We start from the raw sequence: 12,378 nt of genomic DNA on the forward strand, positions 1-12,378 counted from the left end.
ATTCAAATGAAGAAAATGATGAAGGGAAGATGAGTAGGTGGCGGACAGACGATGAAGGGGAGCACACTTCACTTCCTAGATCACCGAACCGGACAAGGGACTGATCGCCTATAGGCTAGGATGAAAAATAGTTGCAGCTATAGGCAAAAATTGGATAGAAAGAGAGCATAATGAGAATTTGTATATACAAAATGGAAAATTGGCCATCATTATAGCGGGTTATGGTAAGTATAGTAAGGAAATAGGGTTAATGTATATGTCGTGGACAAGTCTAGTTAGAAAGTGTGCACAGAAGTAGTTAAAGGAACCAGTAACTATAAACGGAATATATGTCAAACATAATATGAATGCTATAGGTATGTTTGAAATTTGTAGTTAAAAATGGAAAGAGAAAGTGAATAGGAAAGAGTAATAAGGACAGTTGGTGTTGGATATACGAGGCAAGTTCATCATTTTTGTCTTATGATTGATATAGGAAGCCTTGTGTGGCTACAATACGATATCATATATGTGTGTTAGCCCTGTGAGGCATTGTTGGTATTTCTTGCGTGTAAGTTTTGAGATGGTAAGAATTACAGAGGAAACTCTGCCAAAAGTTCCTAGACTTAAAAAGAGAATGAGATGTAGTTTGTAACATGCCTTAAAGGGTCGGGTCGATAGTAATAATGAGATTTGGCCAAGTTGAAAGTCTGACTCTGAGAAATAAAGTTAACTATTGAATTGGTAATAATAGTCAGTATGAGGTTGTTATTGATAAGGTAAATTTTTGATGATTGGATCAAAGTTGTAAGAGATACCCTCTATGTCATCTGTAAGCGACATCATTCTTATTCGGGAAACTCTATTGCAAAAAAAAAATAAAAAAAAGCATATACGAGCGGCAGAACTTAGGATTTGTTTGAAGGGACCATAATATTTTCTAGTCATAATTTGGCTTAGAAGAAGCTCAACTGAAAGAGAGACAACAACCAACAATTAAGCTTCACCTTTACTTGAAAAGTATAATGCGTACAACAAGTAGTTTACGAGATAAATAGTTCGTTTGTGACCTAGGAACAATTTGAAGGTAAATTCATTCCATACCTCAAGGAAATAAGGGTGGTTAGAAGGGTTATATTTATCATCTAGTTCGGGTGCATAACCTGAAAGTAGAGGTACCGACTCTTCAGTTAGTGCCAGTAGTTAATGAATATCCAAATGTACTCCCAGATGAACTTCCAGGTCTCCCTCCTGAGTAGGAGGTAGAGTTCACTGTAGATGTGTTACCAAATACTCAGCCCATATCTATTCCTCCCTACGGAATGGCACCCGCAGAGCTAAACGAGTAGAAGGAGCATGTAAATCATTAGAGGATGGTACTCGGGGTGCTCCAACACCAAAAGTTGTACGCTAAGTTCTCTGAATGTGAATTCTGGTTGACTTCAATAGCACTCTTGGGCATATTGTTAGAACTGATGGTATTCGAGTAGATACACAAAAAATTGAGGCCGTAAAGACTTGGCCTAAACCTACGACACCTACTGAGTTACGTAGTTTCCTGGGGCTAGCAGGATACTACAGGAAATTCGTAGAGAAATTTGCTTCTATTTATGTGCCTTTAACAAAGTTAACTCAAAAGACAGCTAAGTTCTAGTGGACCGATGCTTGTGAACAAAGCTTTTAGTGGCCGAAGGACAAGTTAACTATGGCCCCTGTTCTAGCTCTTCCTGAAGGACCAGATGGCTACGTTATTTATTATGATGCTTCCGATGTTTTCCTAAGTTGTGTACTGGTGCAACATGGTAGAGTCATAGCCTATGCCTCCCAGCAGTTCGAGAAGCACAACAGGAATTATCCAACTCATGATCTGGAGTTAGCAGCAGCAATTCATGCTTTGAAAATATGGAGGCGCTATCTATATGGCGTACATGTTGATATCTATACAGATCAAAAAAGTCTCCAATATATCTTTAAGTAGAAGGACCTAAATTTACGACAAAGAAGGTGGCTAGGGTTGCTGAAGGAGCATGATGTTGATATTTTATACCATCTAGGGAAAGCAAATATTGTAGCCGATGCACTCAACCATAAATCTATGGGTAGCTTGAAAGATGTACAACTAGAATGGAAAAAATTGATCCACGAGATTTGCCAGTAGCTAACCTTGGAGTCCGTTTGGCTGATTTGAATGATAGTGGAGTTTTTGTTTGAGGAGTTGGGAATCCTCTATCATAGAAGAGGTAAAGCAATGCCAGTACGAGGACCCTGTTCTATCACAGTATAGGTATGTAGCTTTTCAAAAGGGAAAGACTCCATTTGAGATCATACCTGACGGAATGCTAAGATATGGGGGCAGAATATGTGTACCTGAGATTGTAGGGATATGACAATAGGTGATGAAGAGGCACAATATGCCCGCTATTCTATTCATCCAGGGTCAACAAGGATGTATCATGACCTCAGATGTTTATATTATTGGGATGACATAAAGAAGGACATAGTAGAGTTTGTAGCCAAGTGCCTGAATTGTCAATAGGTTAAAATCGAGCATCAGAAACCTGGTGGACTATTACAAGAAATAGAAATCCCAACTTGGAAATGAGAATCAATTAATATGGACTATATTACAGGCTTACCTCGCACTTTACGGAAGTATGATTCCATATGGGTTATTGTAGATAGGCTGACAAAAACATCCCATTTCCTTCTAGTTAGGACTACATATTCAGCTGAGGACTATACGAGGTTATATATCAGAGAAGTAGTAAGATTTCATAAGGTTCCCACATTCATTATCTCAGACAGAGAAGCTCAATTTATAGCTAAATTCTGGAGATTATTCTAAAAAGGGATTGGGAGCACAGGTGAATTTTAGTACAATATTTCACCCTCAGACTAATGGATAGGCCGAGTGCACTATGCAGATGCTAGAAGATATGTTGCGGGCCTGCATTATTGACTTCAGAGGTAGCTGGGGTGATCACTTGTCACTTATTGAGTTTGCTTATAATAATAGCCATCATTCTAGTATCCAAATGGCACCATATGAAGCTTTGTATGGTAGAAAGTACAGATCCCTTATTGATTGGTTTAAGGTTAGTGAGACTAAACTAATAGGCCCAAACATAATTCTGGAAGCTATTGAGAAAGTGAAGCTTATTCAGGAGAAACTATTAGCACCCTAGAGTCGACAAAAGTCATACGTAGATTATCGATGTTGACATTTAGAGTTTGAAGTTGGGGATTGAGTGTTCTTGAAAAAATCACCGATGAAAGGTGTAATGACATTCAGCAAGGAAGGGAAACTTGGCCCGAGGTACATTGGCCCTTATCAGATCGTTTGTAGGGTAGGAAAGGTTACCTATGAGTTGGACCTACTATCTGATTTGGAAGAAGTACATCTATTTTTTCACATGTCAATACTCCATAAATGTATGGGCGATCTTTCTAGAATATTTCCTGTGGATGAGGTCCACATAACAGAGGAGTTATCCTATGAGAAGCAACATATCGCCATCTTGGATCGGCAGATTAGAAGGTTGCGAACTAAGGATGTGGCTTCATCAAAGTGTTGTGGCAAAATAAATGTTACAACCCCACATCTTTGAACTCAGAAGGTTCCTTAAGTTACTTAGAAGCTAGTATGTGAGCCACTTAAGTTACGACCCTATTGAACAACTCTAAGAAGGAAGAATGTGACACCTCATGGTAGGGAAGGTTGGAAATAGGGTCAAGAGAAGTTGAAAGGAGTTGGAGGCCAAGTAACGAGTCGTAGGACTCGACTTATCTACGTAAACTACTAATTTAGAAGTCTTACATACGTGAGTTACTTGATTACATACCAATCTTACGTATCAAGGGTTTCATAGGCTCTTAAAGTAAGACGAGATTACGAACCCACGAGGAGGAAAAACAAAATTATACGGGGAAGCCAATGGGAGGGTGACACGTGGCAGCACCTAAGCAAGCAGGTGACCCACCTGCTTGGGGTCAAGTAGGTGACCCACCTTCTTGGGGGAGGTGGGCCCCACTGCCACGTGGCAGCCTTTCCTTGCTTGCATAGATACGGTGGCCCAATAGGGGCTGGACATGTGTCCCTCTTAGGGGATGACACGTGTCGCCTCCTAGGACCACCAATATACATGTATATCATGTAATATGTTCAGTTTGTATTCACAAACTACAGCATCAACAAAGGAACTAAAAACCCTAAGCTAGAGAGAAAAAGAGGGCGGCCAAGGGAAAAAAATTGGTAAGTCCCAATTTTTTTCCGTGAATTAATTATCTAGCGTATACCACAATGATATGGAGGTATTAGAAGTATAAAATCATGGCTTGGTGCAGCAAAAATCGGACAGCAAGCAGCCACGGCGTTCAAGTCGCGCTAGAAAAAGTTCTGAGGCACAATTTTGGCTAGTTTTGGCCAATTTCGGGTAAGGTAAGGCTTCTCCTTTAAATTTGGACTTTATGGTGTTATTATAGGGTGTATTACACACTTTTTAGGCTGCTGGAAGTTGGGTAAAAGTCGTAAAAAGTTCGACGTTCGGAATAAACTAAATTGAAGTCGCTATAGTTGAATTGTTGTAGAAATAAAGTATTATTCTTGTGAGGTGCTGCTGCAGGGGTGTGGCTTGTGGTTGCAGGGTCTAAATATGTTCTAAATGAGGTGGAGGAGATGCTGGTTGCAGCCACACGACCCCCCCCCCCCGCTTCGTACGGTTAAAGGTTTGATAAAATGGAAACTAGAAACCCTATTTTGATATCGTATTTTTGAATAAGTCGTTTGGAGTTTATGTTGTATATGGTTGGTGTGAATTGATGCAGGTTGTTGTTGTTGGTTGGATGTAGGTCTTAGGTACCTAATTGGAAATTTGGATAGGGCACATTATAGGGGAGGTGCTGCCCAATTTTTATTAACACCTTAACAAACTAAAGAACTAGTCGAGGAAACGACTAAGGAAATAGATTCCATTAATACTAAGGTGTAACCTAAGATCCTGGAAAGCTAAGAGTAGTTGATATTCATATTACTTTCATATTGAATAGGTTCATAGGACGACGAGACGAGAAGGATAAGGAATAACTCAAACAAGGTATGTAAAGCTTTCTCTTGACATGTTTTGGCATAGGTAAGTAAAGCTCATTCTCTTTCTTCTGTTGGCATGTCCTAGTTGTAAGCTAAATGTGATATGAGCTCCGGGGTAATTCCATTCTTAAGTATCTCTTATTTACTACTGGATGTTGAACTCTATGGTAGTTAAACTATTTCTCTGGAAACTCTTATATGTTAAAGAGGTATGAATGTACAAACTCCTAGTCATAAAACTATTCGAAGACAAATACTCTGGAATTCTTAAGTGAATAGTCTTACTTTGGTATATGTCTAGGAACCTCGAGATGTAATCAATGTAGCCCCTAATGGCATTTAGAGGGCAGCCAGAATGACTATACTGTTACTCAAATTCTTAAACAATAACTTAGTCCTCTTTTAGAGCTGAGTCTCAGATAATGATTTAAACTGTGTTTTGTTTCTCACTACTCTACTCGTATATGCTGTAACACTTCTTTTCTGAGTTCCGGGCCGGTTGTCAAATTCGTGCAATTTACTGCATTGTTCACCGAGTCCCTCACTAGAGGGTCGGCATCCGTATGTATATATATGATAGCCTGGGGCCTGATACTGATACTATGATAATGTGTTGTAATAAGGTGATGATGGCCTGGGGCCTGATAATGATACTATGATGATATGTTGTAATAAGGTGACGATGGCACGGGGCCTGATACTGATACTACATATATGATTCACCGGACCCCTGACGGGGCCGGCTATATTGAAAATTTGAGCATGCATATTTTTGTGATTCACAGTGTACTGGTACATGTTTCTGATTTGATAATTGGTTCCCCTTCTTCTCTATTTTGGATATACCTCCAGTTTTACTATGTTACGTTTTACATACTCAGTAAATATGTCATACTGACCCCCTTTCTCGGGGGGCTGCGTTCATGCCCGCAGGTACATATACAGGTTTTGGGAGTCCGTCAGCTTAGGATTCCATACAGCTCAGCTGGAAGAGACTCCATTGTATTGGGGCCTAGTTTTTGATACTGTCCACTGATGTATAGAATTGTTTTGTCCATTCGGGGGTACGGTGGGGGCCCTGTCCGGCCATATGTTGTCATTTATATTTGTAGAGGTCTGCAGACATGTATATGTGGGTTGTGTCTGTCAGTTTGATTCAGCTGGGTCTACCTAATATATGATATATGTGATTATGTTATGACAGCCTTGTTGGCTTACGTTCCCTGTCATGTTGTGATACAAACGAAAAGGGGTATAGGTTTATGAAAATATTATCACCAGTAGGGCTCTATTACATGATATTGTCTTATTTATGATTCAATATGACCACAGCTAATAGTTATGTGTACGGGGGGTCCAGGTCGAACCCTAGTCACAGCCTACGGGGTTGGGTCGTGACAATAAAAAAAGAGACGAGATGACTAGAAAAGTCGAAAAAGAGATAAAAATTAAATATCTGTACTTTTTTCTTATGTCTATAGGTAATCTAAACTCCTAAATTGATTGTATTGGTTAATACGAGGCCTATGGATGACAACTATTATAGAGAATTCCCGAAATCCTTGTGAGACCTTATGAGATTAGTTAACATTTGAGGATGAATGTTCTAAAGGGAGGAAGGATGTTATGCCCTTCAATCTTGGTATATGGGATCATTTATTTAACTTCTCTACCTTTACCATGTGATCCATGTTATTCAAGACGTTATCAAATAACTCTAAGGACGGGAGGATATTGTCACGACCCAACCCTGTAGGCCGCGACTAGACACCCAACCTAGACGTGTACCTCTAACTACTAGACATAAGGACTGCCCATTAACACCCCAGTAGGTGATAATATTTTCATGTACATGTAGCCTCTTTCATGTGCATCGTAACATCAAAAGGGCACACAAGCCAACAAGGCTTCCATAACTTAATAACAATTATAACACGCCGTATAAGCACAGATGAAACAAACTTGTAAACAACCTACATACATATGTCTACAGACTTCTAAGAATATTAATGGTAACAATGGCGGGACAGGGCCCCCGCCGTACCCCTGAACAAATAAATATATACATCAAAGTTCAGTATCAAAGGCTGGGCTCCAATACAATGGAGCTCTTCTCAAACTCGCTGGGTGGAACCCTAAGCTGGTGGATCCTCGAGTCACGTGTCTGTAACTGCGGGCATGAAATGCAGCCCCCTGAAGAAAGGGGGTCAGTACGATATATGTACTGAGTATGTAGGCATAAAACATTATAAAGAAATTACTGTTGAAATAGGGATGCAGGGAACAAATATGACAGTTAACAATCATTGTGCCTACATCTTAGGACATGTAGTCATATGCATTATCATACACTTTACCCGACCCTCTAGTGAACTCAGTGTCATAATCATTTCATCATATCAACATATCATCATATCATCATGTCGTCATCTCTTTTCATCATGTATATTACTTCATCATATCGTCATATACGGTATCATATCATCGTATACGGTATAATCTTAGTGTATGTGTCATCATATTATATCCAGTCCATTATGGGGCTCGGGGTCACAAATGTATTACTATATTTTTATATACATGCCTACATAAAGTATCCGCCCCTTTAGTGAGAGACTCGGTGAAAGGAGTGGGGTACATCTATAGCTTACTAGTATCATATACATACGTATCCCGACCCTCTTGTGAGGGACTCAGTATTCCTTCCTTATTTCACCACACATACCATCACATACATACCATCATATTACAAGACATACCATTATAGTACAGTCGGGTCGGGACTCAGGGAATAATCATATCGTCATAACATATACTGTGCCTCACGTACGAAATCATCTCCTCATACATGGAATCATACGTATCCAGCCCTGGACTCGGTGAAAGAAGTAGTAAAGCTGCGCCTGATATAATATCCGACCCATCATGGGATGCGGAGAGAGAAGGGTTACAGCATGCACAAGTAGAGTAGTGAAAAACTATATGCAACTAAGTCACCCTATGAGACTCAATGAAACAGTCAAGTGAACCATCACTTGAAGACTAGGAAAGTAATTATCTGAAGTACCCTTTAGATGTCGTTAGGGATTACATCAATTGGGGCCTCAGAAATCACAAACATGTATCAAGACAATGCCACACAGCTCATGTAACCAAGGACACAACTTATGCAATCAGAAACATAACCCATGCAATCAGAGACACAACTTATGCAATCGAAAATATAACTCATGCAATTAGAGACACAACTTATGCAATCGGAAACATTTATCATTGTAGAGCCTTTAGGAAGAGGGGCTGGTATATTCACTTACTATTCATTATATAGAAGGTTCGAGAATAGTAGCTTAACTAGTTTTAGATCTTTAATATTCAGAAGTGACTATAAGTCATGAGTTATACCCAAAACATATAAATGGAGTCACCTCTAAATCCATGTCCTATATTACTTATAGTCTAGTCTTTCTAGAAGTAGGAAAACACAGGCTTTACATGTACTACTTTTCATCACGTGGAAGACTTGAAAGGTAATCACTCAACTTATTACAGGAGTTCTAATCAGTAGGAAGTGAATAAAAGTCTTAACTCATACTCAGAGCTTTAAAAATGGAATAACTCCCAATTTCACATACATAATACTTACATCTAAGACATCCCAAAAGAGAATAAAGGATAGCCTTACATACTCATCACTTCCTAATGCATGGAAGGCTTGAGAAGCCCTAGTTCAATTACTGTAAGAGTGCTTTCATCAAAAAGTAAATAAGGACCATGAATTAAGCTTGGCATTTATGAGTAGATTTACCCTCAAGCTCATATCATTCATTACTTAACTTGAAGACATGCCAAAAGAAAGGAGAGATAGGCTTTACATACCTGTAGTAGCTCAATTGTAACCCTACTTGGTTTGTTACTCCTTCAACCTATTTACTATGAAATTAATACCAAGATTACTAACTTTCAACTTTCCATCTTCCTAATCTACGATCAAGCATCCCTAGGAATCATTTCCTTATTTACTCTTCTTGACTAGTCTATTCGTTAGTTACGAAGTTAATGGAAATTGGGCAGCATCTCCCCTATAACTTGCCCTATCCAAATTTCTGATTTAACCTCTAACCTTAGCAGCCATATTAAAAACAACAAGCAGAAGCTATGTACCATCCAATTACTACAATACTATGCAATACAATCTCCAAACAACTTGCCCAAAACCATGTCACAAAAATAGGGTTCTCAACCTTTATTTCGTAAAACCTTTAACCACATGAAACAGAGGGTTATATGGCTATAGAAAGTAGAAACCACACCTCTTGTTACACCCCACATCTTCGAACTCGAAATGTCCCTTAAGTTACTTAGAAGCTAGCATGTGAGCCACTTAAGTTACGACACTATCAAACGGCTCTAAGGAAGGGAGAATGTGATACCCCATACTAGAGAAGGTTGGAGATGAAATCATAGGAAAAATTCCTTATACTAACCTTGGATCTTAACAGAAGGACAACACCAACAGAAGAAAGTAATTGATGACATGGAAAGTTACAAAGCATGCAGGTAAGTAAAGTAAAGCCACGAAATATATTCGTCGGGTAAGGTATTAAAATATAAAGTTGAAACCTGAAAAAAAAGCAGACAGAAAGTGCAACACATGCAGGTTGAAGTGGGACATATGAGGTAAGTCCAGTATTTTTATATTATTGTTGACATTGAAAGCCCTGTGTGGCTGCGATATGAGATGATATTGAAAGCCCTGCGCGGCTGTGATGTGATATGTATATATATATATGTTGGCCCTGTGGGGCATTGTTGGTATTTTCTGCGTGCAGGTTTTGGCATAAGTAAGAAATGTAGAGGAAACTCTGCCGAAATTTTCCCAGAACAAGGAAAAGGGAATAAAACATAGTTTTATAACATGTCTGAGAAGTTGATACCAAATACCCCTACTGTGTTTAACTAAAACTGTAAGAGGTATCTTTCAGGTCGCCGACAAGGGGCACCCTTTTTACTTGAAGAATTTTATTTCGGAGGAACAAAGGCTTATTTAAGTAGTAAAGTTCAGATTACGGTATCTCCAGCCGTATTTGTATTGTAGGAATATACACAGAGGGCTCAGAATGAAGGATAAGATGTCCCGCGAATGAGTTTCACTCTTTTGAAAAAAAAATACCAAGCCCTCAACTCCTAATTGTAAATTAGATGAGTTGTTCATAACTCGAGTATAAACTCAGAAGGAGACCAGGTAGGTCAAGTACTAAAAAAAAGTACTGTGATGTTTAAGAGGTTCTAATTTCTTCCAACAATGGTTGGAAAATGATGTACGATAATAGTTTATAATTTGCCACCGACTAATTGGGGAAAGAACTTCTAATAGAAGCACCTCAAAGAGATGTCAGGAACCAAATATATATACGAGTTAAAAAGGGGGATATGTAAGTATGAACTGAACAGTATGATACGAGTATGCAGGGATAAAGTGGAACCACTAGTAAGACACACATAGTACGCGTTGCCTAAGTTAAAGGCCTGCATTGAGAACGCAGTAAGAGCATGGGGCTTAAGATATATAAAACAAATGACGCGTGTACACAACGTCGCCCCAAAAATAGTGGAACCCTTAAGGGACGAGGATGGAAAACTTAAGGAACAAACGATGCAACTTTTATTCGTCCCAAGAAACAAAGGATATAGGTTGGGACAAAGCCACTGCTTCAAGAAAACTTGGAATAGTTATCGTCGGAATACTAGTACTGCCTAATTGAAATTGAATGACTACAAGTACAAACAAATGAAAGTACGAGTACCCTCTAAAGGGGGAAGTTAATGAGAAAATGGCAAAAGTAAGGTGAAGGCAATCGATATGGTAATAATGTGAAATAGACGTCTAAACTTCGATAAGATATCTTGCTAAACCAAGTTGGAAAGGTCCGGAAGTTACCAATAATTGGATGGAAGCCGGAATGCTACATAAGGTAGCGTTAAGAAGTTTGTGTCGAGACCCTAAACAACATAACACTAGAAGGCGGCTGCATATAAAAACAGAAGAATGTACCAATGAAAGGATATTGAATAATTCAACAGACACTACAAAGGATAACGACAGTATGCTAGACCAAAAGCTAAAATGTTGGTTATAGAGTTAGTCGCAAATGATACTGCGATAGATAAATAACCAAAGAAAAAGGAATAGAAAGCCTCCTGTGGTAGAAAATAAGGAGAACATAAAGTGAATAAAGGATCATGGAGCTACAGGTGTACGCCGATATTAGATGCAAGATAACAGACGAAAAGATGGGGCAAAACATAAAGACTCGCGAGACAACGCTGAGGTAAATCTGGAGCTAAGTTGAGTGCCCGCACCTCGTGGAAAAGGTTATAATGAAACGCGACATGAAGACTTCCCATGGAGGTCACCCATCCCAATATTACACTCGCCCCAGCACGCTTAACTTCGAAATTCTGATGGAACTTAATGCGTAAGTGCTGGTATGATCACACGAGATGGAAGAATCTGAACTAGCAATAGAGAAACGCTATGAGATTATGTACCCAGGGTATTATAAGATACGTTAAGGAAACTGTAACAAGGTCTTAAGAAAAACAAGAAGGATTAGCTATTTGCTAACTAACGACACACTTGAGTGCCACAGCTCTTCAACATAGAACTAGTTAATGAGAGGAAAACCGCAGAATAGCTATATAGGCCAGTGGGCGAAGGAATTTTGACACCACTTGGTAGCCAACTCTGAGGGAGAAAAATCAAAACCCAAAAAGGTAAGGGTACCAGCTGATGTAATTTACAAATGACAGGAAGTAGTGCCCAAGGTCGGAAATCCCACAATATGACCAGGACTACAAAACTCATTTTGCACTCTAGCGCCAGATGACTCTGGAAGGAATGTTACTTGTGGAATAACGATATTAGTCCCTACTCCTTCGATCAAAGATTACCTAATCCGCCGAGAAGGTGTAAAATTATAGAGTAAAAAAAAACATGGTAGGACCTTACGGAGTCCCCACAACCATTATCCCAAACGAAAGAGACCAAGTTGCAACTAACTACCGAGAGGTGCAAAGATAAGTTAAGCCAAACTACCGAGATGGAATTAATACTACGGGTGAAGTAAGACATGGCCACGATTGGACCAAAGATCTACCCCGACCTCGAGTGTAGGAAGGAAGGAAAGGCAGGGCAAGATATGAGGACTGGCGAGGTAACTCTAGGATGCTTCTTGTACCCTCTTGTATTCTTGTAAAGGTAAAAGAATGACACAAGATAATGTGTCTAGAGGATTATAAGTGGGGGTAAGGGA

This window comes from Solanum dulcamara, chromosome 2 (assembly GCF_947179165.1).
Source record: "Solanum dulcamara chromosome 2, daSolDulc1.2, whole genome shotgun sequence".
Lineage (NCBI taxonomy): Eukaryota > Viridiplantae > Streptophyta > Magnoliopsida > Solanales > Solanaceae > Solanum > Solanum dulcamara.